This window comes from Cavia porcellus, unplaced genomic scaffold (genome assembly GCF_034190915.1).
Source record: "Cavia porcellus strain 051 isolate PalLab524CR breed Dunkin Hartley unplaced genomic scaffold, mCavPor4.1 scaffold_33, whole genome shotgun sequence".
Taxonomy (NCBI): domain Eukaryota; kingdom Metazoa; phylum Chordata; class Mammalia; order Rodentia; family Caviidae; genus Cavia; species Cavia porcellus.
In genome coordinates this window covers 34,014,055-34,038,115 of record NW_026947516.1, presented here as the reverse complement: position 1 = coordinate 34,038,115, position 24,061 = coordinate 34,014,055, and the positions used below count along the sequence as shown (strand labels likewise).

Genomic DNA, 24,061 nt, shown 5'->3' with positions numbered 1-24,061 from the left:
CTCCATTCATTGTGGCCTCTCTGCCATTGTTTCTAAAGTCTTGGTATTTTCGTTTTTTAGAATATCCTGCAGTATTCTCTGTAGAGTTGAATTGGTGGTTGCAAATTCCCCTAGTTCCTCTTTATCCTGGAAGCACCTTGTTTTTCCATCAATTTCTAGGGACAGTTGTGCAGGATATATCAATCTTGGCTGGAGGTTGTTATCTTTCAAAGATTGAATTATTTCCCCCCACGCTCTTCATGATTTGATGGTTTGTGCCAAGAAGTCTACTGTAATTCTGATGGGTGTTCCCTTGTAAGTGATCTGTTTCTTGTCTCTGACAGCTTTTAGTATTTTCTTCTTATATTGGATTTCTGGAATTTTGATTATTATATGCCTAGGTGTAGCTCTGTTTGGGTTGTAGGTGGCTGGGGTCCTGTATGCCTCATACATCTGAGTATCTTTACCTTTTTCTAATTTAGGGAAATTCTCTTGGATTATTTCTGTGAATAGCTTTTGTAGTCCATTTGTTTGTGTCCCTACTTCTTCTTTTATGTTCTTAATTCTTAGGTTATAGATCCTCTTATCATCTTCTAGCCTTTGTATTATTGCTGTTTGTTTTCTTGTTATTTTAAAGAAGTTTTTCATTTCATGTTCCCATATTACAAGTCCGCCCTCCAATTCAGATAATCTGTCCTTAGTTTCTTTCAAGCTGTTATGCCAGCTTTTGATAGTTTTTAGTTTCCTGGTAATCTCTTTGAACCTGCTTCACGTATTCTATGTTTTCTCTATTTTCTCCATCAAACAATTCTCCCCTTTATTTCTGTTCTTCCATTCCACCATCTGTTTTTTCTTGGGTGGTGCTTAGCATTTCTCTAACTATTCTGCTTATGTCTAGCTTCAGGTCATTAATAACTTCATTCCTGAACATTCTTGGGCAGTGCTTAGCATTTCTCTAACTATTCTACTTATATCTTGCTTTATTTCATTAAATACTTCATTTTTAAACTCATCTATGAGGCTCTAGAGATATCCCTTTATGTCTATTGGTGCCATGTCTGATATTGCATGTTTTCTGTCTTCCTTTGCATTTCCCTTTCCTGGATCAGTGTTCTCAGGATTGGGGACTGAGGACCCTTTCTTGATGTGAGTGATTCCATTTTGATTTTTGGTCTGATCTATTGGAGCCTAACACAAAATCTTAGACTAAAACAATGGTCTCTAAACTGGCTGTGGTGGTGCACACCTGTAATCCCAGCATTCTAGGAGACTGCTTAGCAGGAAGATGAAAGTTTGAACCCAGCCTGGGCAATTTAGTAGGATCCTTTCTCAAAATAAAAAAAATAAAAGTAAAGAGTTGGTGATGCACTTCATTGCAAAAGGTCTGAGTCCAATCTACAGTACCAAAGATATAAAAAAAAATTAGAAACTGGTCATGGTGGCACACACCTATATTCACAACACTCAGGTGGCTAAGATAAGAGAATCACTGGAAGTTTGAGGCCATCCTGGGCTATAAAGTGAGTTCAAAACTAGGCTGAATTACAGAGTGAAATTGTGTCTCAACCAAACACCCAAACAAAAAAAAAAAAAGTAAAAATTTGTAAAAATTACATCAATAGGAATATATTTTACGTAAATTCTAGGCTCTTGCTAGGCAAGATGGCGCACCTTCCATAATCCTAGAATTCTAGATGGCTGAGAGAGGATGATTGCCAACTTTGAACCCAGTTTGGACAAAACTTAGCAAAACCCTGTCTGAAATTTTAGAAAGAAAATGAAAAAAGAGCTGGTGATGTAGCTTTGTGGTATAGTACTCCTGGGTCCAATCCCTATTACAGTACAGGGGTATGGACCAGCAGTGTTTTATAGCTTCTTATTTGTCCAGATCAATAAATTAGTAAGGTCAGTTGGTAGATGTTAAAGGTAACCATTTATTTTGGGGCAAAAATGGAAAAAAGACAGAAAGAAAAAAGGGGGCATACAAAAGTACTCAGGGAGAAAAGAATAAGAGAAGATATGTCTTATAAGCATTATGAGTCACTGTAAGAACAAGAGGGTGTGACAAAGTCTGTTGATGCAATTCTTTTACATCTCCTTTGATAGTTGTTCCAGGTGGTCCCTTTTGATCACTTCATAGAAGACTGAGATCAGGTGCCAGGTTCAGCATGTTCTCATAATCAGAAGATTGGTGCTGACCTCAGGACTTGGCTTGATCCTGCTTTAGGTTTGGGCACTGCTTTCTGCAGCCATGGATAATATTCTTTCTCAATGAGAAGGTCATGCCTAACTGCTCCAGCCAGACTGTCACATTCTAGTTTCCTACTACATCCACAGTGCTGAGAAAAACTAAAATAAAAACAAAAACAAGTAAACAAAAAACCTCCTGAACTCTCAAAAAAAATCAATCAAGAGTGTATCTTCTTAACTTCAGAAAGATGCTGGGACTCAAACTCAGTGGTAGACTGCCTGCCTAGCATTTGTAAGGTCCTGGATTCTATCCTCAGGACCTGAAAAACAAAATAAATTTTAATGCATATTTAACTCTGTTTTTGGACACAGAGTCTCACTATGTAATTCAGGTTGGCACTGAAATCACTGTGTAATCCCAGTTGGCTTCAAACTCATGACAGTTCTTCTGCCTCAGCCTCCTGAGTGCTGGGACTACAGGTATACAGCTATGTGACACCACACTTGGCCTATATATATATATTTAACTTTAGAAAGACATTCAACATTCATAAACTTGCTTATCCTTAAATCTTCAACTTTTAATTTTAAAATATAGTATTGTTATTGCTTACCCATTTATCTGGAATATGTTAGGTTTGAGAATGTTTCTTTTCTTTTTTTTTAACCAGGAACCTCATGCCTGCCACTCAGGTGATGTGCCACTGGGCCATAGCCCCAGAACAAAAGTATGTTTTAACTATTATAATTCTTGTTTCTTATTGAACTGGAAGGGGGACTAAATCTTTTTAGCAAAAAGTAGTTCCAGAAACATCTGGTTTACGAACAGGATCTTGTAGGCAGAGAACATGCCTCCCTAATTTTTCAGCAACACAATACTACATTGATAGACAATCTGAAGTGGTTTAAAAGCTATAATTTTAAGAATTATGGCAGTCTAATTGAGCTATGGAGTCATGTTCTAGAGTATTGATTTTCTTTTCCTAGGGATCTTAGTTTAATTTTACTTTTCAGTGATTTATTTGTTAATTTCCATAATGGTGCTTTGAGAGAAGTCTTGATATACTATCTCAGGAGGATCTGCTTAAAGGCTTAAACCCAGCAGAAACAAAACGCTTCAACAAGAACTTCCTCTAGACACAACTCTTTTCATCTCTGAAGCAGTTGACATTTCATAGTATAGATTGGGCTTTGCCTGAGTAACCAGTTAATCACCAAAGTGCCATATGAGTCATGCTTCTATCATACTTGACTCATTAGGCCACAGACACTACATTTCAGAATGGCAGTGGTGGCCACACCAGGCTCCAGAATGGTGGCAACCTAGAAAATTTGATCCTTGGAATTGGATTCAGAATACCCAGAAATTCAGGCACTTGATTCCTACAGCCAAGAGAGAAAAAAAATCCAGACTACTGCTGGCAGCAGACCTTGGCATCATCCATGTGGCACTGGTTTAATGCACATACAGAATGCAAGAGTTCTCAGGTTTAAAAATCTCAGATTTCAAAAGGGATGGGAGGTCAGCCAGTGTGCCCAAGAGGGCACTGTGTGAAGCTGTGAGTGTGAAGCCAAAAGTGCCAGGAACATAGATCATGTGAGAAAACCTGCCAGGAAGGAGCAAGGGGGACTCAAAAGAGAATCCATGGGAGCAACAATCACTGGGTGTGCTGTAGGGGTGCAATGACACAAATTCTTTGGAGCTCACAACTTACCACAGATTTCTTTGGATGTTCCACATGGAACTACAGCACTTAATATTTTCCCTGCTGTATGTTGGACTTGCTTTTGTCTCATTCCTTTGTATTGCCATGTTTTTAACTTTTGGAATGGTAATATTTATCTTGTGTCATTGAATGTTGAAAGTGTTTAACTTTTCATTTGTACAGGGTCTCACAGATAAGAATTGCCTTAGGTCTTGGAGGAGACTTGGGAATTGGATTATTCAGCAATGTTGAAACTGTTAAGATTTTGGCAACTCTTAGAGATGGACTAAATGTCTTTTGCATAAAGGATGTGCAAGAGTTTTGTGAGGCCCGGGGTGGAATGTTATAGTTTGTGTTTAGATGTCTCCCCAAAGCCTCCAGCAGTCATGCAGGTGGGATTTGTAGAATTTGTGATTTATTCATGATCCAATGCTGGGTTCTGAGTGTGCATGCTATACCCACACTATAGTGGGTGGCCTATATACAATATAAGGGACATAAAGACTCTTCTCTGTGTACTACTTCCTTTTTGCTCTTGTTACTTTTGCTGTCTTCCACACCATGAACTGTTGCCCTCTGCCATGAACCTGGCTTGGAACCACCAGATTATGGACTGAAACTTCCACAAACTATGAGTTAAATAAACCTTTTCCTTTTAATTTTGAGCATCAGGTGTTTTGTTTCAACAATGAGAAAGAAAAAGTAACCAAGACAACCATTTTATTTGCTTACTGTTTGATGCATCAGCAACTTGGGCTTAGTGTTCTGGGTGATTCTTTTACTGTTCTTGTGTGGGGCCATGCAGATAACTTCAGTCATGTGGTAGGTAATTAGGGCTTGATAATTGCAATACAGTTACACTTGAATGTCTAGTAGTTAGCACTATCAACTGGACCTGTTGTTCCCTTTGGATTTTGTCCTCAAAGACATTTTCCTAGGATTCCTCATGTGTCAGCTTTAGTGTCACACGTGGATTAGAAAATAAGTTTCCAGGTCTCTTGAGGCCTAGCTTGGAATGGGTGTGGCATGATTTTTGTTGTGTTCTGTTGGTTAAGGCAACTCACAAGTTTAGTTCCAAGCAACGTGTGGTGGCGCATGCCTGTATTCCTAGTATGCAGGAGGCTGGGGCAGGAAGATTACTATGAACCTGAGGCCAGTTAGGCTACATAATGAGTTCAACAGTTCAAATTTAGCCTGAACAATGTAGAGAATCCCTGTCTCAATAAAAAAGAAAGGAAGAAACAAACAAACCATGAAAAAAATAAAACAAACGAAAAGCCAGAAAACAAAAACAAACAAAAATCAGGACTAGTTCCCAATTCAAGGGATGAGAAAATAAACTCCATCTATTTGGATCTGGGGAGCCTACTCCATGATTGGCCATTTGTGCAGTATGCATGAGATTCAGGTTTACACTTCAGGGCACACAACTCCCATCCCTTTCCATTTACTGTATGGATGGGAAGAAGAGCTGAATCACATGGAAAAGTATATTCATTTAAGAACAGGGTTAAATTTTATAGTATTCTTTTGCAAATAATCTATCACATCCAACTTTTCAAGTGGTGCAAAACTAGTTTAAATCCTTGGTAAATGTAAGGGTATCAGATGAGTGACAAAGGACAGAAGGGACTAGGTTGGTTTTGGAGGAATCGAGTTAACAAATTTGTACAAAGTTAACAAATTGAGGTGAAAGGGAGAAAGCTTTTCAGAGGTGTGTTTTTCTTATGGAGACCAAGGGTGGAGAAGGAGATTATAAGGAGGATTTGATCTGTTTATAGAAGCCTAAAATAGAAAGGATGAGAAGAGAAGGATTGCAAAACACAGAATGACAAATAGAGTAAAAAAATTGGGTGTTGTGGCACATGCCTATAATCTGAGTGCTCTGGGAGGCCGAAGTACAAGTAGTGCAATTTTGAGCCCAGTATGGGAAACAGTGATTTAGTGAAAATGCTGTCTCACAAAAAGAAAAAAAAAATAGAGGACTTGGAATATAGTGCAGCTGAAGGCCCTGGGTTCAATTCCTGGTATTGGGGGAAAAATTGTGAAAACTTGGACTAATCTCAGGATGAAGAGTAGGAAAAAAAAATATGGGAACTTGATAGAAGGGAGCTGTCAAACTATCATTTGGACTTGGGATTTGGTTATTGCAGTGAACTAAATGTATGTTCATACATTGGAATCCTAACCCCAACAAACTGGTATTTGGAGATGGGGCTTTGGTAGGTAATTAAGTCATGAAGATAGAGCTCTTATTAGTGGGATCAGTGCTCTGATAAGAAACTGGACAAATAAATAGCTCCTTTTCCTACATAGGAATACATCCAGAAGATTGGTATTTGTAAATGAGAAAAGGCTTCTCTCTAGAACTCATACTGGCATCCAATCTTGGACTTCCATTTTCCAGAACTGTGAGAAATACATGTATTTTTGAGTCATGAACTCCAGGGTATTATAGAAACTCAAAAGCAGAAAAAATTCTCTATATTTTTGAGTTAGTGGTTTGATATAGGGGAAATACCAGATGTCAAATACACTGATTTTATGTCCCCAAAGTCAAAAAATGAATTCCAAGGAATGACAGGTTAAGAAGAGGAAAATTTATTGGAGAAATGCAATGATGAATAGAGAAGGTTCCTGAGAGACAGGAGGAGTCCTGAATGATGTACCAACAAGCGCAACTCTTGAAGCTTTATAGAGCAAAATCATGTGGTAGGTACAATGTGGATCAAAAATTATGATAAATCAGTAAGATTGCATGTATAGTCAGTTAGGTAATATTGACGTAATGGGAGCTAGGGATATCTTTAACCTTGATCAATAATCTGTAGTTTTTAGTCTTTTCTTTAGTCTTAGTCTTAGTGTTCTTAGTCTTAGTGCTTTTAGTCTTAGTGTTAGTAGATGGAGGAGGATGGCCTGTCAATAATGAGATCATCAGAAATCTCAAAAGGGTGATATCAATGATCCCAAGCCTCTGTTCATCCCTTAGGGAAGTATGCAGAACTAACCATTGTGATTTTAAACTTCATGTGCACCACCAGCCACGGTACTGATTTTCATCTTTTGCACTGACTCCCTCGAGGGCTCAGCCCTGTCTAACTATCATATTTCTACATAATTTCTTTTTTGCTTTGTGAGATCCAAAATATTTCTACATAATTTAACTGTCTGTAATAGTTTTCTTCTTTGGTCTGCAGTGTTGAATCCGGAATCTATTCAGCCTTACATCTTGTGGTTTTTATAGTCCCCCTCCCCATTCTACAGTCTCATCTGTGTACCCTAGGTTGTGACAATGTCCAAGCTGAGATGTATCCTGCTCTTTTGGGTAGATAAGGAAGGTAAGTAAGCCCCAGATCCATGATGGATACAGGCAATAGTATGACAAGGGCCAAGTTCTCTCTTTTTTTAAATGTTATTTAAGGAGAAAAAGAAAAAAAAAACAGAGAAAGGGTACAAGTTATACAGATTTACAGAAAAAATAAACAGGAAATCACTAATTAATGGATTACATTTTGTCATCTTAGAAATAATTGTTCAAGTTACAAAATTAAAGCTTATAAAGTGGACATTCCAACAGTGAGACTGCAAACAGTTATGTTCAATGATCCAACAAAACTCAGTAATATCATTATCTATCTTATACACATAAATATACATGCAGTTATATCATTTAGAGCAGTTTCTTTTCCTCTCTTTTGTACAATGACAATTACACATTTTGGGTTTTGTTGCTCCCACAGTTCTTATTACTTTTTTGGAAAAGAGTAGAACCAAATGTGACATAAGAGAACAGTCAGTCAAATCAAAAGGGTGGATGTAATAGATAATGTAAAAGCATAATACTAGGTGATCAACAATGGTTACCATAATGCCTCCTGCTATCTCTAATAGAATTGCCTATATCATTAGTTATAATAAAATTTGAACAAAACAGTAAAGAACAAAACCAACAAAACCAAAACATTGGAGACATTATAGGTCTTCAAAAGTAGATAATAGTCAACTAGAATGGGTGTCATAATGAATCCCACTATCTTCACAGCTGTTGCCTAAACTTTCGAACCAGAAGCAAAACAGAATAGAGGAACATCAGTCAAAACAAGATGGTGAGAGCAATACAGGGCTTTAAATCAAGATAATGGAAAGTCAAAGTGGGTTACTATAATATATCCTGCTATTTTTTATTTATTTTTCCCTTAAAAGGATAAAAGTAAATAATAAAATGGAGATTGAGATAAAAGAGGGCATAACAGCAAATCAGCACAGATCAAAACATAACCATTTAAGCAAAATAGTGTTTCACCACAAGATTATCCCGACATAAAAGTAGTTTCCATATTGTCTCTTTCCTTGAAATCTTTGAGTATAACTTCATATACTGTAGCATCAAATATATCAAAACAATGTAAAACCATTTAAGAGAATGACAGTATTACAGGGTATTTAGAATCAACTAACAGAAAATGAACAATGGTTTCTGTATAATCTCCTTGTCTATAAAAGGTTTTGCTTATAGTATCATGTATAATAAAATCCAATAAGATACCACCTGTTTAGACCAATGGAGACAGAAAAACAAAAGTTTGATGAGACTTCAAAACAAGATGATACTAAATTAGTATTACCTCTTAAGACGTCATTTTCTCCAAAATAGCTGTTCCTATCATCCAATCTTCTCTGCCTCATTTCTGTTGAGCTCTTTTTCTGTCATTAGTTGTCAGTTTGTCTTCTTCATTTTGTTTTCTGCTCCATTAATTATGGCCTCTCTGCCGCTACTTCTGAATTTTTCATACTTTTCTTTTTTAGAATATCTTGCAGTATTCTCTGTAGAGTTGAATTGTTGGTTGCATATTCCCCTAGTTCCTCTTTATTCTGGAAGCACCTTGTTTTTCCATAAATTTCCAGGGATAGTTGTGCAGGATATATCAATCTTGGCTGGAGATTATTATCTTTCAAAGCTTGAATTATTTCCCCCCACGCTCTTCATGATTTGATGGTTTGTGCCGAGAATCTGCTGTAATTCTGATGGGTTTTCTCTTGTAAGTGATCTGTTTCTTGTCTCTGACGGCTTTTAGTATTCTGTTCTTGTATTGGATTTCTGGAATTTTAATTATTATATGCCTGGGTGTTGCTCTGTTTGGGTTGTAGGTGGCTAGGGTCCTGTATGCTTCATACAACTGAGTATCTTTACCTTTTGCTAAATTATGAAAATTATCCTGGATTATTTCTGTGAGTAGCTTTTGTAGTTCATTTTTTTGTGTCCCTACTTCTTCTTTTATGTTCTTAATTCTTAAGTTATAGACCCGCTTATCATCTTCTAATCTTTGTATTATTGCTGTTTGTTTCTTTGTTATTTTTAAGAAGTTTTTCATTTCATGCTCCCATATTACAAATCTGCCCTCCAGTTCAGATAATCTGTTCTTAGTTTCTTTCAAGCTGTTATGCCAGTTTTCGATAGACTTTTTAGTTTCCTGGTAGTCTCTTTGAACCTGCTTCATGTATTCTATGCTTTCTCTATTTTCTCCATTAAACAATTCTCCCCTCTTTTTCTGTTCTTCCATTCTACCATCTGTTTTTTCTTGGGTGGTACTTAGCATTTCTCTAACTATTCTGCTTATGTCTAGCTTCAGGTCATTAATAACTTCATTCCTGAACTTGTCTAGGAGGCTCTTGAGATAGCGCTTTATATCTATTGGTGCTGTGTCTGCTGTTGTCTCTTTCTCAGGATTGGGGGCCGAGGACCCTTGCTTCTTGCTGCCTGTTCCCATATTCTTTGTTCCTTATATATGCAAGCGTATATAGGAGGAGCAGCTTCCTTCCCTGTCAGCCACAGTCCGATTGAATTGCGCTGGCTAGGTGTTCCCACCCACCGCAGCGCACCAGGAAGTTGTAGACCAGGCAGCCTATTCAGGGCCCACCCCTCCAGGTCAGTCTACCTTCAGGAGCTGGGACCTGGGCTGTGCTAGCCTACTGGGTCTCAGCTAGCAGCATCACGTGGGCGTGGCACTGCTCACCAATCCTGCTTGAGAGGGGGATACGTGACTGAAGTCACTGCAGCGCCCTGTTCCCGCAAGTCTGCCCAGTCCCAGAATGTCCTCTGTTGGATTCTCCTAGACCATGGAAGTGTCCCAGTTTTCCCTCACTCACCGGACATGGATGCACGGCTCTCCGCCCGTCCTGCTCTCAACTCCGTTCACCGATTCCTGTTCTCAGAGCTTCCGCGCGTCTCTCTCCCTGCCGAGCAGATGCAGAAGCAGTGGCAGTGGCGGGAAACCCAAATCGTTGCTTCCAATGGCGCGGGCTCCAGCTTCCACACTGAGGCTTTATCTGTTCCTGTTATAGCACCAGGATTGCATTCCCAGTTGGTTTCTCTCAGCCCAGTTCATTCTTGGGTCACCGGGGTATATCTCCTCTTACTTATGATTCCTTACTCAGCACCATTCCTGAATTCTAAGCTGGGTGTTTCAGAGAGCCTCCATAGCTGCTGCTATCTGTTCGCCATGTTCTCCCGGAAGAGGGCCTAAGTTCTCAATGCCAGGACTTTCAGACTCAGTGCAACTCAACCTGGGCCTTGCCTTCCACCATAGAACATGGGATTTGTGTCCTTTCTAGTCTAAGCTCAATCCTCTCAAGGGGTCTTTTTGCAGTCCACTCCTTATTCATTGTTGTGCCTTGAGAAGGTCATTCTGGGACCCCTGAAGTGAAGCCATCCCCTGTTGTTCTGATTCCCAAATTTAATCAATCCTTAAGAGAATGATGCCCAAACAAGCACTCTTCAGCAGTGTGGTTGGCACCTACGCTGGGACTCCTATCTAATTTATTGCCTGTCATGCAGTGGGAGTCCCTCCCCTCAGAATAAACCCCTGTACTGTCCTTGCAGATCACAACTACTACTGTAAACTCCCCCTGGAGGCCATATTGCTAGCCAAGTCATCTGCTTCTGTTTCTTTTTGGAGCCCCAGTGTTCACTTTACTTCTGCAAAGCCAGACTCCCTTCCCTATGAGCTGGGAGCTATGAGCCAGGGAGAGAATCCAGACTGTTTTCATTTCCTTATCTGCATTATGGTATATTTCTCAAAATACTCTGTAGCTTTTAATTTTCCTGTTAGTTTCTTCCTGATTTCCATTAATCTACTTCTCTTTTGTTCTTCCCCAAGTTGTTATTTTCCATGATTTGGATTCCAGTTCTCAGAGTGCATCCACCCACCACTTGATTCTCTTTTGAAGTTTCTATTTTATAGTGAATATGCTTTATTTGGATATTAAAAGTAAAACAAAATTGTTGAAAATTTATCACACATAAAAGACATAGTTATGGAAATTCAAGCAACAAAGAAGAAAAAGCAAAGGAAAGGGACTATTCACAGAACAATACCATATTCTTTTGCATATATTTTTTCTTAATAGCTGCTCAATTTAAAGCTGAAACTGTATTCTATTATTTATTCACTTAATATACCGAGGTCAATTTTTTTAACATAATGTTATACACATAACATATACCTTAACATCTACCCTAAAATCCTCAAACTTCTAAGACACCTGAGAGCAGAGATTTCCTTCCTTAGAACATTGCTAGTACATGATGGTATAAAACATCCCTTCCCAAATGTAACTAGAATATAAAGGCCTTTGGCCCACTGCTCAGGCTAGGTTAAGGTCTGATTTCAGGAACTCTGCCTCCTGCCCTTGAATGCATCATCAGTCTCATCAAACTGCTTTCATTAATAAAAGAATTTCAACAGAACTCCTTTGATGATAATTTGTCATACCCAGAAGTGGAGCAACACTTGCTACATTCATATACCTTTAGATGTGACACCGCTATTTACCTTCTGCATGCTGTCTCATTTTCCACATTAGTCCTCCTTTATCTATTCAGTCATTCACATCATAGGCACTTTTTTTTAAAGCTACACTCTCCTTTCTACTGTCTAGGACATAGCTTTTACTATCAAGCAAATGTATTTGAATTGCCAATTCAATTCTACCAAGATTGCCTAATATGTTTAGGTGAGAAAATCACATATATTTTGGTAAAGAAATTATGTAAAAGGTACTACTAATTTGTTATGACCAAGAAACTTGAGGGAGATTTTACAGGTGGATAAGCATTACAGCTGAGTCATAAAGAATGAAGAAGAAATCTTCAACTAGAAATTGGTGAAAAAACATTCCAGGAAGAGAGACCAGCCTGGGTAAAATTAAGGAGATATGAAAGTGAGGCACATTGAGGGACTATCAGTAATTCACTGTAGTTATCACACAGAGACTTGTGTGTGTGGGAGTATGTCATGAGGTAAAAGTAACAGAAGAGCAGATAGGAATCCATGAGAGGGACTGACACTGGAAAGGACCTAGTTTGCCTTGTGGACCTGGGATGGTAGCCTTCACTTGAGCTGGGATTTAGGCTTATATGATATACTAATGAATAAGTCAGGAAGAGTAAATGTGTATAAGGGTACCTTCAGGCCACAAAAAGTTGACTTGACCTCAGTCCTAGATAAGAGTTCACTACCCTCAAACTGACTTACGTGTGTAAATATGTCTGTAGGCAGCAAGTGAACAGCTATCCTTTAGGCAGAAGGTAAAGATCTGATTGTTTTTAGTATTGGGAATTGAACGCAGGACCTTCACACTGAACTGCAACTCCATGTATTTCTTTAGTTTTTGTTTTTAATTTTGAGATAGTCTCCCTAAATGAGTAGACTTGAGCTTGTGATTCTCCTGCCTCAGCCTCCCAAAGTGAATTTATAATGGATATGCTTTAATTGGATATTAAAAGTAAAACAAAATAAAATTGTTGAAAATTTATCACACATAAAAGACATAGTTATGGAAATTCAAGAAACAAAGAAGAAAAAGCAAAGGAAAGGGACTTTTCACAGAATAATACCATATTCTTTTGCATATATTTTTCTTGGATTAAAAACCTGATTTAAAATGTTGTCAACACCAAGGCACAAGCAGCTCTGGGTCAATGCACAGGAGATAAAGTATACTGATTAAGAGAGGGGGAGCTTTCTTCTTACTTCTGGATGTAAGAAACATCTTGCTTTGGTACATGGAAGACTCTAAGTAATGAGATGATATATTGATATTTTGAGGCCAGACAACATTAAGAATCTAAGATGAAAGCACCCTTGACATAAATAGCAGTACTCTCATGGAGGGAGGGCACTATCAGCTGTAGGAATGTGTGGCTTAATGGCAAAAATTCACAAGAACACGGAAGAGGCAGAATTTGAGATGATAAACAGTGGTATGTGAGACACCAATCAGGACCCAAAAACTGAAAAATTAGATGTAAATTTAAGAATGTGGTGAATGAGGGTCAGGGGTGGTGGTCCATGCCTATAATGCCAGCACTCAGGAGGCTGATGCAGGAGAATTGCTGTGAGTTTGAGACCCTGCTGCCTATATCCAGCACAGATCTAAGGTATGACTGCTTTACCTATTCACAAAAGAGAGCAAGCATATGTCTCAGCACAGACATTACCACACTGTGAGGAAATATAGGGCCCTGTGGAATACAGGATACACCTAACATAAAGCCTCCTGAACTTCATCTTAACTGGCATCATTTCCATCTGTACTCTGATTTTCCAGGCTCTGACCATCGTCTTCAATATAGTTTACAGCATACAGGGGCTGTCATTTGTCCAGTCTTTCAAAATCTTTCCAAGTTAATTCCCAAAGCTCTTAAGCCACATGGCCAGGCAATATAACAGCAGTGACCTCACTTTCTTGGTACCAATTTTTATTGTTGTCCGGGATTGCAAGGAGAACAATTACATACAAGACACAGAACTTATAGTATTTTATGATGGTCATCCAGAGTTAGATACAAAAGAGTGCAGGAAATCTATCCACAACACTAAAGACCTACAAAATCCAGTTGAGGGCCTGGATCCCACAGCAATGACCTGCGTGAGTCCAATTGAAAATCTAGAGGCCATGACAGTACCTCCCACAAGTTCAACTGGAGGTTTAGAACCTATGACAAGGACTCATGCAAGTTTGTTTTAATGGATCTGTGCTGGGAAGGGCCAAAGATCAGTGGTGGAAGCTAGAAAGTCTATGCTAGCAGGGTCCAGGGTCTGTGCTAGTAGGTTGAAGGTTTTACACTGAAGCCAAGAAATGACACTTTGAAATAAGGATCAGGGCTGCCATGAAGAGTATTACAGCCGTGTTCAGCAACGAGACCCCAAGCTCCTCTGACAAAGAGAAGAGTTGAGTGTGTATCAGGAAGCCAGCATGATAAGCTTCTCCTGGAGATTAAATTGCACACATCTCCCCCTCTGGAGCCAGAAAGCAATATTCAGTAAAAAGAGCAGAGATCCCCTCTCAATGACAAGGTATTGAGCTCCTCTGATGATAATGGCTGAATTCATATCAGGGAAGCTAGCCATGACAAGCTCCTCAAGGAGAAAAAATGGCTCCAAACAATGACACTTAGGAGAACCCACAATGCCCCATTTTTCCTCTCTATATATCCTTTTAAGCTGGCAACTTTCCTCAGGTGGGCCATCTACATGCAGCACCATGCTGATTTAATTCAGCTGGTGACCAGTGTTTAATCCATAACACTAGATGAGCTAAATAAAATGATACAAAACACTAAGGACTATTTTAGCAAAGAATTAAAGAGTCCATGAAAAGATTTCAAACAAAAACCAAGGAGATTAAAAATTATATTGTTTGTGTCAGCTGCACAAGTGACCAATGTGAGGACAGAACATCAATCAATCTAGAACCATATCTCTCACAATGCACTAAACTAATATCAAAATGTTAAAACAAAAGCACTTAACCTGCTGGAAGATAACATAGGTAAAATTCTTGAAAACACAGGCATAGGCAAACACATTCTGAATAGAACCCCAATTGCTCAAGAAATAACACAAAAAATCAACAATGGGACCATATAAAAATAAAAAAGCTTCTGTACAGAGACAATCTATGAAATTTGGAAAAATTTTTGCATGATATTCCTCAGAGGACTAATAATTAGAATACATAAAGAACTAAAAATAAATTAGATCCCCCCACCAAAACAAATGACCCAGTGAAAAAGTGGGCAACTGAAATGAATAGACACTTTACAAAATAAGAAATACATAAATGGTCAAGAAATATATAAATTTTCAGGCCTATATCTTATAATCCAAGCAAATATTTGAAGATAACAATACCCAATATATTAACCATTGTTAATCTCCTATTATTTTGTTTTGAAACTCTGTATCATTGTTTTTATTTTTTGTGTTCAAATTTTAAAAAGAAACATATAAAAAGTTCAAAATCAGTGATTGTTAGAGAAATGCAAATATTCTAACTGAAATTCTATCTTACTGTAGCAAGAATGGCTATTATCAAGAAACCAAATAGTAAAAAGTCCTGGTGAAGTTATGGGTCAAAAGGGACTCTTCTATACTGTTGGTCAGAATGCAAACTAGTATATTCACTATGGGAATGAGTGTGGAGAGTCACCATCTGTAGCTGGGATGAGGGAACACCAGGAAGACTGGGAATGGCTGGGGTCGGTGACTAGAGACAGTAAAGCAAAGAGAAGTCTATGGAGAATGAACGAACACTATTGGAATTGTAGACTATCTTTTTTTCCTACTTTGTGTGGAAAGGGGAAATTTCTGCCCAGATGGAATCCTGGTTTTATGCCTTATAACACATCCTCATGGCCCGTTTGCCTGCTTGCTGTTTTAGTTGGTTCTCTTGCCTCTTGCAGCAGTCTTTCTCTTCATAGCAGAGGCTCTGATGTGATGAGACCCTCAAGACCAGACCAGGTCTGTTTTCTGTTCTATTCTCTCCTCTTCTGTCCTGTCTATTCCTCTCCCCTCCCTGTCCTCCCTTCTCCTCCCTTCTCTTTCTTTCCCTTTCCTTTCTTTTCTCCTCTCTTCACCCTCCCCTGTAGTATTTCTCTCCCCTCCCCTTCCCTCCTCCTTTTCTCCCTACCTTTTCTCTGCTTCCTTCCCTTTCACTCTTTCCGTCTTCCACCTCCATCCCCAAGGATTAAACCTAGGGCCTTTGCACTAAGTTATGTCCCCAACCATTTTTTATTTTTGTTTTGAGATAGTGTCTTATTAAATTGTTCTAGAGGGACTCAAACTTCTGATCTTCCTGTCTCAACCTCCCAGTGTGCTGGCATGTGCCACCACATTAGACTCAGGCTGGATCTATTTTCTGACCCTTGCTTGTGGTGACTTTTTCACCATGTTGAGACAGATAACAGGAGGGTTTCAAACTCCCCTCCTCTAAAATTCCTCTCCAACTTTCCCACAACCCTAATTCAGTACCTCTCCTAACACAGTGCTGTGCTGGATCCTCTTTTCACAGAGATTCCTCAGTTCTTTCCCTAAGGTTGGAAATCTTGGGAGAATTAATAGCTGCCCCCTGCATTCTAATGTTGGTCTTCTGCCAACCTTTTGAGGGGCTCAGGTTATCTTTTGTGTAATAATTCTTGTATTACAATGGGGACTTACCCTGATGATAGTCATCAAGTTGGATGTGTGGATTGATTTTATGAAAATTGGAATTTCATTTTATACAATGCCTAACTAGCACAGTTCTTATGGTAGTTCTGTCTACAAAACTTCCTATTGAATGAAAGAATGGCTAAACATGTAGTTAGGATTCCTAGACAAAGCTAACCAGCAGGATGAATTTGGTATTTATGTTAAGAAAATTGCAGATCAAAACCAAGAGGTGTTAACAATTCTTACAGGGGAAATGTCTTCATAGATTCTTGACTCCTTGAGGCATTTCTAAGTGGTAACTAGAACTTGGCAATTTTGAGTTCCTAGTGGAGTCCATCTGGGATTTGATTTCTATGATTGGAAAAAAGAGTTCTCCCCCCCACACCATGTTCTCATCATGATTCCAAGGCTGGCCTTGAACTTTCAGTCCTCCTGGCTTCTTCCCAAATAGCTGGAATTGTAGGTGTGCACATCATGTTCATCAGGAAATAGAGACTTTTAATAGAGAGTGTGAAGGCTTGAGGAAGGAGAAACTCATTTTGGGTATGAGTCTAAAGGGCTGGGGTGGGCAGAAACAGTAGATGAGCCTGGGAAAAACAGAGCTTCTTGGAGAAAAGTTGGGTGTCCTTCCTTTTTCATTCATGTTATTGGTGAGCTTTTGGATAGGATGAGCAGAGACTGAAATCTCCAGATGGAAAGGGAAAGTGGAAGGGAGAGAAAGAGAGACAGATCAAAAGAGAGAGACAGAGAAAGAGACAGATGAAAAGTTTGGAGTCCTTATAGAACAAGATTTCTCCTCCTTTCTTGCTGGTAAATGATGTTACCCCCCAAGAAAGTATTTCCTGGTCTCAAAGTTGAAGGACTAGACTACTACCATGCTGGTCTGAACAAAGACCACTTTAAATCCCTTTCCCCTGCTGTGCTTTTACACCTGCTGCAGATATATCCTCGTGAGTTGATAAGGCAGCTTATGGGGGTAAGCACAGCTACCTCCATAATTCCCAATCATTGTTCAGCCATGCTCTTCACAAACAACATACAACCTCTTGGACAGTCTCAAACCTGTCCCAGGTGGATAGCCACAGCTTGTTTATACTGAACTTCATCCTTCCCCTACAAGGCCCATTGTGACTTTCCCCTTCTACAGCTCCTCCCTGCTTTTATGCTCATGACCCTGTAAAGAACTTATAGCCTGCAGAGGGCCAGCCAGTCTGGCCTCTAGTGCCAGGGTGGTCCCTGTTGGGTTTGTTCTGAAATAAACTCTTCTGTTGAGCTTGTACACCTACTGGTTTTCCTTTTTGTCCTATTATAACCTAGTTTTAACCATTACACCTCATTTCTGTTCTGTAAGCACCACTCAGCCCCCCCCCCCTTCCTATCTTTCTAGGTTAAGTTTAAATTTCCTGAAAGGCCATAAAAGCCTTAGATATCAGTTTCCTGTAACCCCCTCACCTGCCTATCTGTAATAAAATGTGCTGTTCTTTAAGAAATGCTTAACTTCAAGAAAATTACAGGAAGTTCTGTAAGGCCCAGATGCTATCTAACAGGGTCAAAGTTCGCAACATTCCTGTAGTTTTTGGCTTTAAAACCCAACCTTTCTAGCTGTAAGGCGTGCAGTCTCCAAATTGGCTCCCGGGGATTGTGTCTCCAAGGCCTGGCCTAAAATAAAGCCATTGCTCCCCAAATTTTAATTTCTTGCTTCCTTGGGTTTTATTCCGGGGTCCGAGCTATCACATTTGGGGGCTCGTCTGGGATGGGAGCAAGACCCCAGACTCATTTCTGAACATTTGAAAGTAAGTACTCTGGAGGGTTTGTTTGGGCTGTGGCCAGTTTGTACTCTTCGGGAGGGGACGCCCTCAATTTGGGAAGCGGGGACCTCCTGAGGACAGAGTCAATTGGTTTTTTGGGACAAATCTTGTCCATTTGTATAGTTTTGGGGACTAACTTTGTCCATTTGTGACTCTGCCCCGGATGGGGAACCACTCTGTTGGTTAATTTGTTAATTCCTCCAGATCCCAAAATTTCACCAATTTTTAGCAAAGGCCATTTTTGCTGCAGCTTGTCTTGTCTTGTATGTCTGTCTGTGTGTCCATTTTTTCTAATTGTTCTCCTTTTGGTTACCCCAAATCTAACTGAACATTCTCTCCTAGGAACCCCTTCTATGAGCCCAAAATGGACAAAGGGATTTAGATATTTATGTTCAGTGTTTTTGTACTTTAGAATTGTCTGCCTGTTTGAATTTGTTACCTAACTTAGGGGCTCGCTACCCATTTCTGTTGCAGGATCCATATGGCTTATTAGACTCAAGGTTCATAGTAAAAAAATTATTTCCTTTAGCTCACCAAATTGTGCATGAAGCAGTCTTTGTTTGTGTCTTTTATGTTGTGGTGCCTTGTTTAATGTTTTAGTCCTCAATTGATTACTTGCAACCTTGGCATGCCTTTTTAAAAAGAGTATTTTTCTTTCTCATTAAAATGTAAACATATGCACACATATATATGTATATTTATGGTTTTAAAGAATCATATCAACTTTACCAAGTAAAAACCAGGTCATACTATATTTGAGCCAGTTAAAAGGTTACAGTTTTTTACAGCATTTTTTTTTTTTTTACTTGTGAAAAATAATAGCATTTTTTTTTTTTATTTAAGAGGAAAAAGAGAAAAACACAAAACAAACCAAAGCGGCGTAAGGGTACACGCAATACAGAACTACAAAACAAAACAAAACAAAACAAAACAAAAAACCATAACAGTAAGAAATTACCTGCTAGTAGATTTTAATGTGGTAAAAAGACATAAAATAATTAAATATGTTTTAGACTACTAAAAGGTGACTTCAAGGGTTTTGTTGAGAGTTTTAATGTTGTCTGAGAAGCAAGAGGAAAGGTAATTGACTGATAATAGTAAGAAAAAGAAGGACAAAGAAAGTGGTTTTATCTTCAAGGAAAAATGTCTGGCTGTGCCAGAATGTGGAAGAAGATAAAAGCTCAACTTGGGGGTATATTGTAAGTTGTAGAAAGCTCGAGAGGATGTGAATTTTATTTGTCTTGGTTTATAGTACTGCAAATAACAGGTTTGACAAGAAGTAAATTTGTTCAGAATTTGACAGTATTAGATCAGTTTTGGTTGATTCATAAGATTGGTAAACCTTTGCTGCAAAATGTTTCCATTAAAATGAGATTATAGGTGATTATAGAGATAAGATACAAGTTCTTGCATGTGCTGTGAACATCTGGGAGATTATGCAGCACAATTTTGTTACCTATGAAAAAGTGTTTTTTTTTTGTTAAGCATGTAATTTCAGTAAAATGATGGCCTGCCACATGACACCCTGGGACAAAAAGCGGTGTGCCATCCAGATGAAGCCTGCTCTCTGATCTGGAATGCCAAAACCATGTTCTCCTTTTGTCCCAACCTGATTGAACAACCAGAGGTAAGGAGGTTCCCCCCAGTATCGCCAGTTGTTCTCTTTGCAACTCAGTCAGCCCCACATGTTAGACAAAAATTGCAAAGGTTTGAGAGATTTGAGAAAATGCCCCTCAGGTAGTTAATAGGGATAGCACAAAAGGTCTCTGAAAACAGAGAGAATTTACAGGAAGCTACCAACAAGAAGATAACCAAGGTGTTAAAATTGCTCTATGAGAGAGAAACTAAAAAAAAAAAAAAAAAAGTACGGGAGTTTCTGGTGGCATTGGACACTGTAGGCTATGGATTCTAAATTTTACTGAAACAGCTCACCCCCTATATGACTCCCTTAAGGGAGAAACTCACTGAACTGGACTGATGATTGTGAATGGGCCTTCCAGCAACTCAAGTGGGCCTTGACAGAGGCCTTGGCTCTGGGACATCCTGATGTTACCAAGCTGTTCACCTTGTTCATAGATAAACTCAGGGGCATTGCCAAAGGAGTCCTAACCCAGGACATTGGCTCTTGGAAGAGGCCTATAACCTACCTCTCCAAAAGACTTGATCTGGTGACAGGAGGATGGCTCCCCTGCCTGAGAATGCTAGCTGCTGTGGCAATGTTACTTAAAGAGGCTAAAAAAACTTACTTATGGACAGAAGATTTCTGTGGTGATCTCCCACAGTTTAGAGACTCTTATCAAAACCCCTCCAGAATAATGGCTTTCGAGCACTAGAATTTCACACTATCAGGCCCTGCTTCTAGACCCAGAGTCGGTAGTTTTCAAGACTTCTTCAGCTTTAAACCCAGCCACCCTTATGCTGATGATGACCCAGAGGAACAAAGGATACCTCTCCATGAGTGTGCTGACATCCTCGAACTGCAGCAGAACCTACGGGCTGATCTTACCGACCAGGCTTTGGGAAATGCTGACAACTATTTCACTGATGGAAGCAGCTTCATCCAGAACAACAAACGAGTGGCTGGGGCAGCAGTGACCACCGAAAACGAGGTACTCTGGGTTAAGCGGTTAGAGCCTGGCACCTCTGCCCAAAAGGCGGAGCTCATTGCTTTAACTGAGGCGCTAAAACTAGCCATGGGAAAGAGGGTAAACATGTATACTTACAGTAGATATGCTTTTGCTACTGTGCATGTACATGGAGCCATCTATCAGGAGCAAGGTCTCTTAACCTCAGCTGGGACTAAGATTAAAAATCCTCCACAGATTCTAGACTTGTTGGCAGCTGTCTGGCTACCTCAATGAGTTGCTATTATTCATTGCAAGGCTCACTAGACAGGAGATGACCCTGTCACCTTAGGAAACAGTTTGGCAGATCAAGCCTCTCGAAAAATAGCAACCACATCAGAGGAGCCTGCCAAGGAAGTAACTGCTCTGATGTTAGTCCCTCTGACCTTGTCAGAACCAGTCTACACAAAGAAAGACCTACAGTTAGCATCTCAACTTGAAGAGAAGTCCCCCACCCCAGGGGGCTGGTACCAGTTACCTGATAAACAAGTACTGTTACTGGAGGCACAAAGCTGGGAGCTGATACACTGGGCTCACCAAACTACCCATTTAGGTGGAACTAAACTTGCAGAATTGTTCAGAACTTGGTTTTTTATTCCAAAACTCTGCAAACTGACTGCCTCTTTGAGCTCCAGATGCCCACAGTGCTTGTTAGTCAACTCAGCCAAGAGCTCTACACTGGAGACCACCTGACATCAAGGAAGTGTTCCAGGAGAACATTGGGAAGTAGACTTCACAGACATGGTAAAGCCTGGTTTACAGGGGCACCACTATCTCTTGGTATTAGTAGACACCTTCACTGGCTGGGTAGAGGCTTTCCCTACTAAGTCCAAGTCAGCCTTAGGAGTAGTTAAAAAGCTATTTCATGAGATCATACCTTGATTTGGCCTGCCACTATTAATGGGGTCCAATAATGGCCCGGCTTTCATAACCCAAGTCACCTCAAAGTTAGCCCAAGCATTAAAGATTAATTACAAACTCCACTGTGCCTACCGGCCACAAAGTTCAGGGCAAGTAGAGCGCATGAACTGGACTATCAAGGATACTTTAGCTAAATTGTCCTTGGAAACTGGTGATAATTGGGTGAGCCTTCTTCCCTTTGCACTGTTAAGAGCTAGATGTACCCCATATGTTTCTGGAATTTCCGCCTTTGAAGCCTTGTTAGGGAGGACCTCTCCATTAGTTCCAAGATTGTCAGAAGATAAACTAGCTGAAATAACTAATCAGGATCTCATTAAGTCCCTGCAGACTCTCCAACCCGTGTTGACTTCAATCCACCAGCTGTTTAGACAAAAACACCCAGATCTGCCTTCAGAGATGCCCCCCAAGGTTCTGATCAAGCTGGGGACTCCAATCTTGATGCGATGTCACCACCGCGACTCCCTCGAACCCTGCTGGGAAGGACCTTTCACCGTGGTGCTCAGCACTCCCGTCAAGGTAGCAGGAAAGACTGCGTGGATTCACCATACCCATGTCAAACCGCTGGAAGCAACAGACAGTGAGGTGTGTTCTCAGTGGACTGTACAGCAGACTGGTAACCCCTTAAACTTAAAATTGACTAAAGCATAGTTAGATTATGCCAGGCATGAACTGTTTTAGCTTGCTTGCTTTGATTTTAATAACATTGATGCTGACCTTGCATGGCGGCTTTAGTCCCCCTGTAAGCAAAGAACAATTGTTAAGATCTTTGTATGGGAACCCCTGTGATTGTGGAGGGGGCTATATTACTAAAGGTAAAGACACCAACTGGGGGGGGATTATACATACAGTAGGAAACAAGGATCGAGATCCTTCCCACACAAATGATAAATTGTATACATACAGTCTTCGGACAGATTGTGGAGACAAGTTAACATTCCTTCTTGCTATACCTTCAGTTACAGGGGGTTTGACTCAACGGTAGATGTATATGTTAAAGCCCCACATGATACCTAACAAAGATAGCCAGCCAGGGCCATGCTCTCAGAATTGTTCTTAGTATTCAGAAATGCATTCCTCCTGCTATGATTCTGTACAAGAATGTATAGGCATAGATAGCAAAACTTACTTCACTGCTGAGCTTATGAGGACACGAACTGGAAGTGTTCGAGGTGATTGGTCCACCAATCTGACAATAATAGGAAGTTCAAAGTATGCCCAAGCCTCATGTCTTGGCACGGTTGGTAAATCAGTGTGCTGGAGCAGGGTGGCTCCTATACATGTGTCTGATGGGAGCGGCCCACAAGATAAGATCAGAGAACTCATGGTTGAGGAACGAGTCAAGCAGCTAATAAAGATGTTTCCCCAGATACATTATTGCCTCTTGGTGCTGCCTAAATCGCAGGGAGTTGATCTGGATGCTCAAACTTCTGATATTCTAGAGGCCATTCATAAAGCCTTAAATGCTTCCAACCCAACTTTGGCTGAAGATTGCTGGTTATGCATGGCACAGGGCTCCCCCATGGCCCTTGTGATTCCCACCAATGTTTCTCTGACTACGCTGGAGGAACAAGATTACTTAAATTGTAATGCTGGTCCCACCTTTAGAGTACAATCAGTAGGCTTCAAGGACTCTCTCTGTCTTCAAGGAGGTTTTCATAATGATACCTCCGACATTGACGTGGGGTTCATTGCACTTACTAATTGTAGTTCCATAGTTAACCGGACTACCTCCCTTTATCCTGCCAAAGGGCAAGTATTTATTTGTGGAGGAAATATGGCCTATACTTTCCTCCCAACTAACTGGACAGGGATATGTGTAACAGCAGTCCTATTGCCTGATATAGAGATCCTACCCAGGGATGAGCCTGTTCCCATTCCTAGTTTAGATTACATTACAGACTGCTCAAAGAGGGCAATTCAATTTATTCCTTTATTGGTAGGCCTAACAATATCAGGAGCCTTAGGTATGGGGGCAGCAGGAGTAGGGGTTTCTGTCCAACTTTCCAACCAGATCGTTATTATGTGCAGGCATTATGTAGTACCATTCAGGTCATTCAAGACCAAATAGACTCATTGGCTGAAGTAGTTCTCCAAAACAGAAGGGGATAAAATCAAGAGACTATAGGAGGACCTAGTTAAAAGGAGGAGAGAGCTATTTGAAAATGCTTTATGGAGTGTCTAAAATGGAATCCTGCCCTATCTCCTGCCCTTGCTTGGACCATTGTTAGGAGTACTGCTCTTGGTCACAGTAGGTCCTTATATACTCAATAGAATAACTGTATATGTCAGACATCAAATGCAAGGCATAAAGTTGATGATGTTATGCCAGCATGCCTACA

General features: G+C 39.9%; 1 protein-coding gene across 49 annotated transcripts in view; it reads left to right on the top strand.

Annotated features, from left to right (window-relative positions):
* Tasl (TLR adaptor interacting with endolysosomal SLC15A4) overlaps nt 1-24,061 on the top strand; it is a 111,227-nt gene that overhangs the window by 40,592 nt on the left and 46,574 nt on the right. For 39 of the 49 annotated variants that reach the window (XM_063242854.1, XM_063242848.1, XM_063242840.1 and 36 more), the window contains one exon: nt 2,841-22,304. The gene's annotated coding sequence lies outside the window, so the exon portion shown is untranslated. The remainder of the gene's footprint in view (nt 1-2,840; nt 22,305-24,061) is intronic. The other 10 variants (XM_063242861.1, XM_063242859.1, XM_063242860.1 and 7 more) reach the window with 9 other exon arrangements.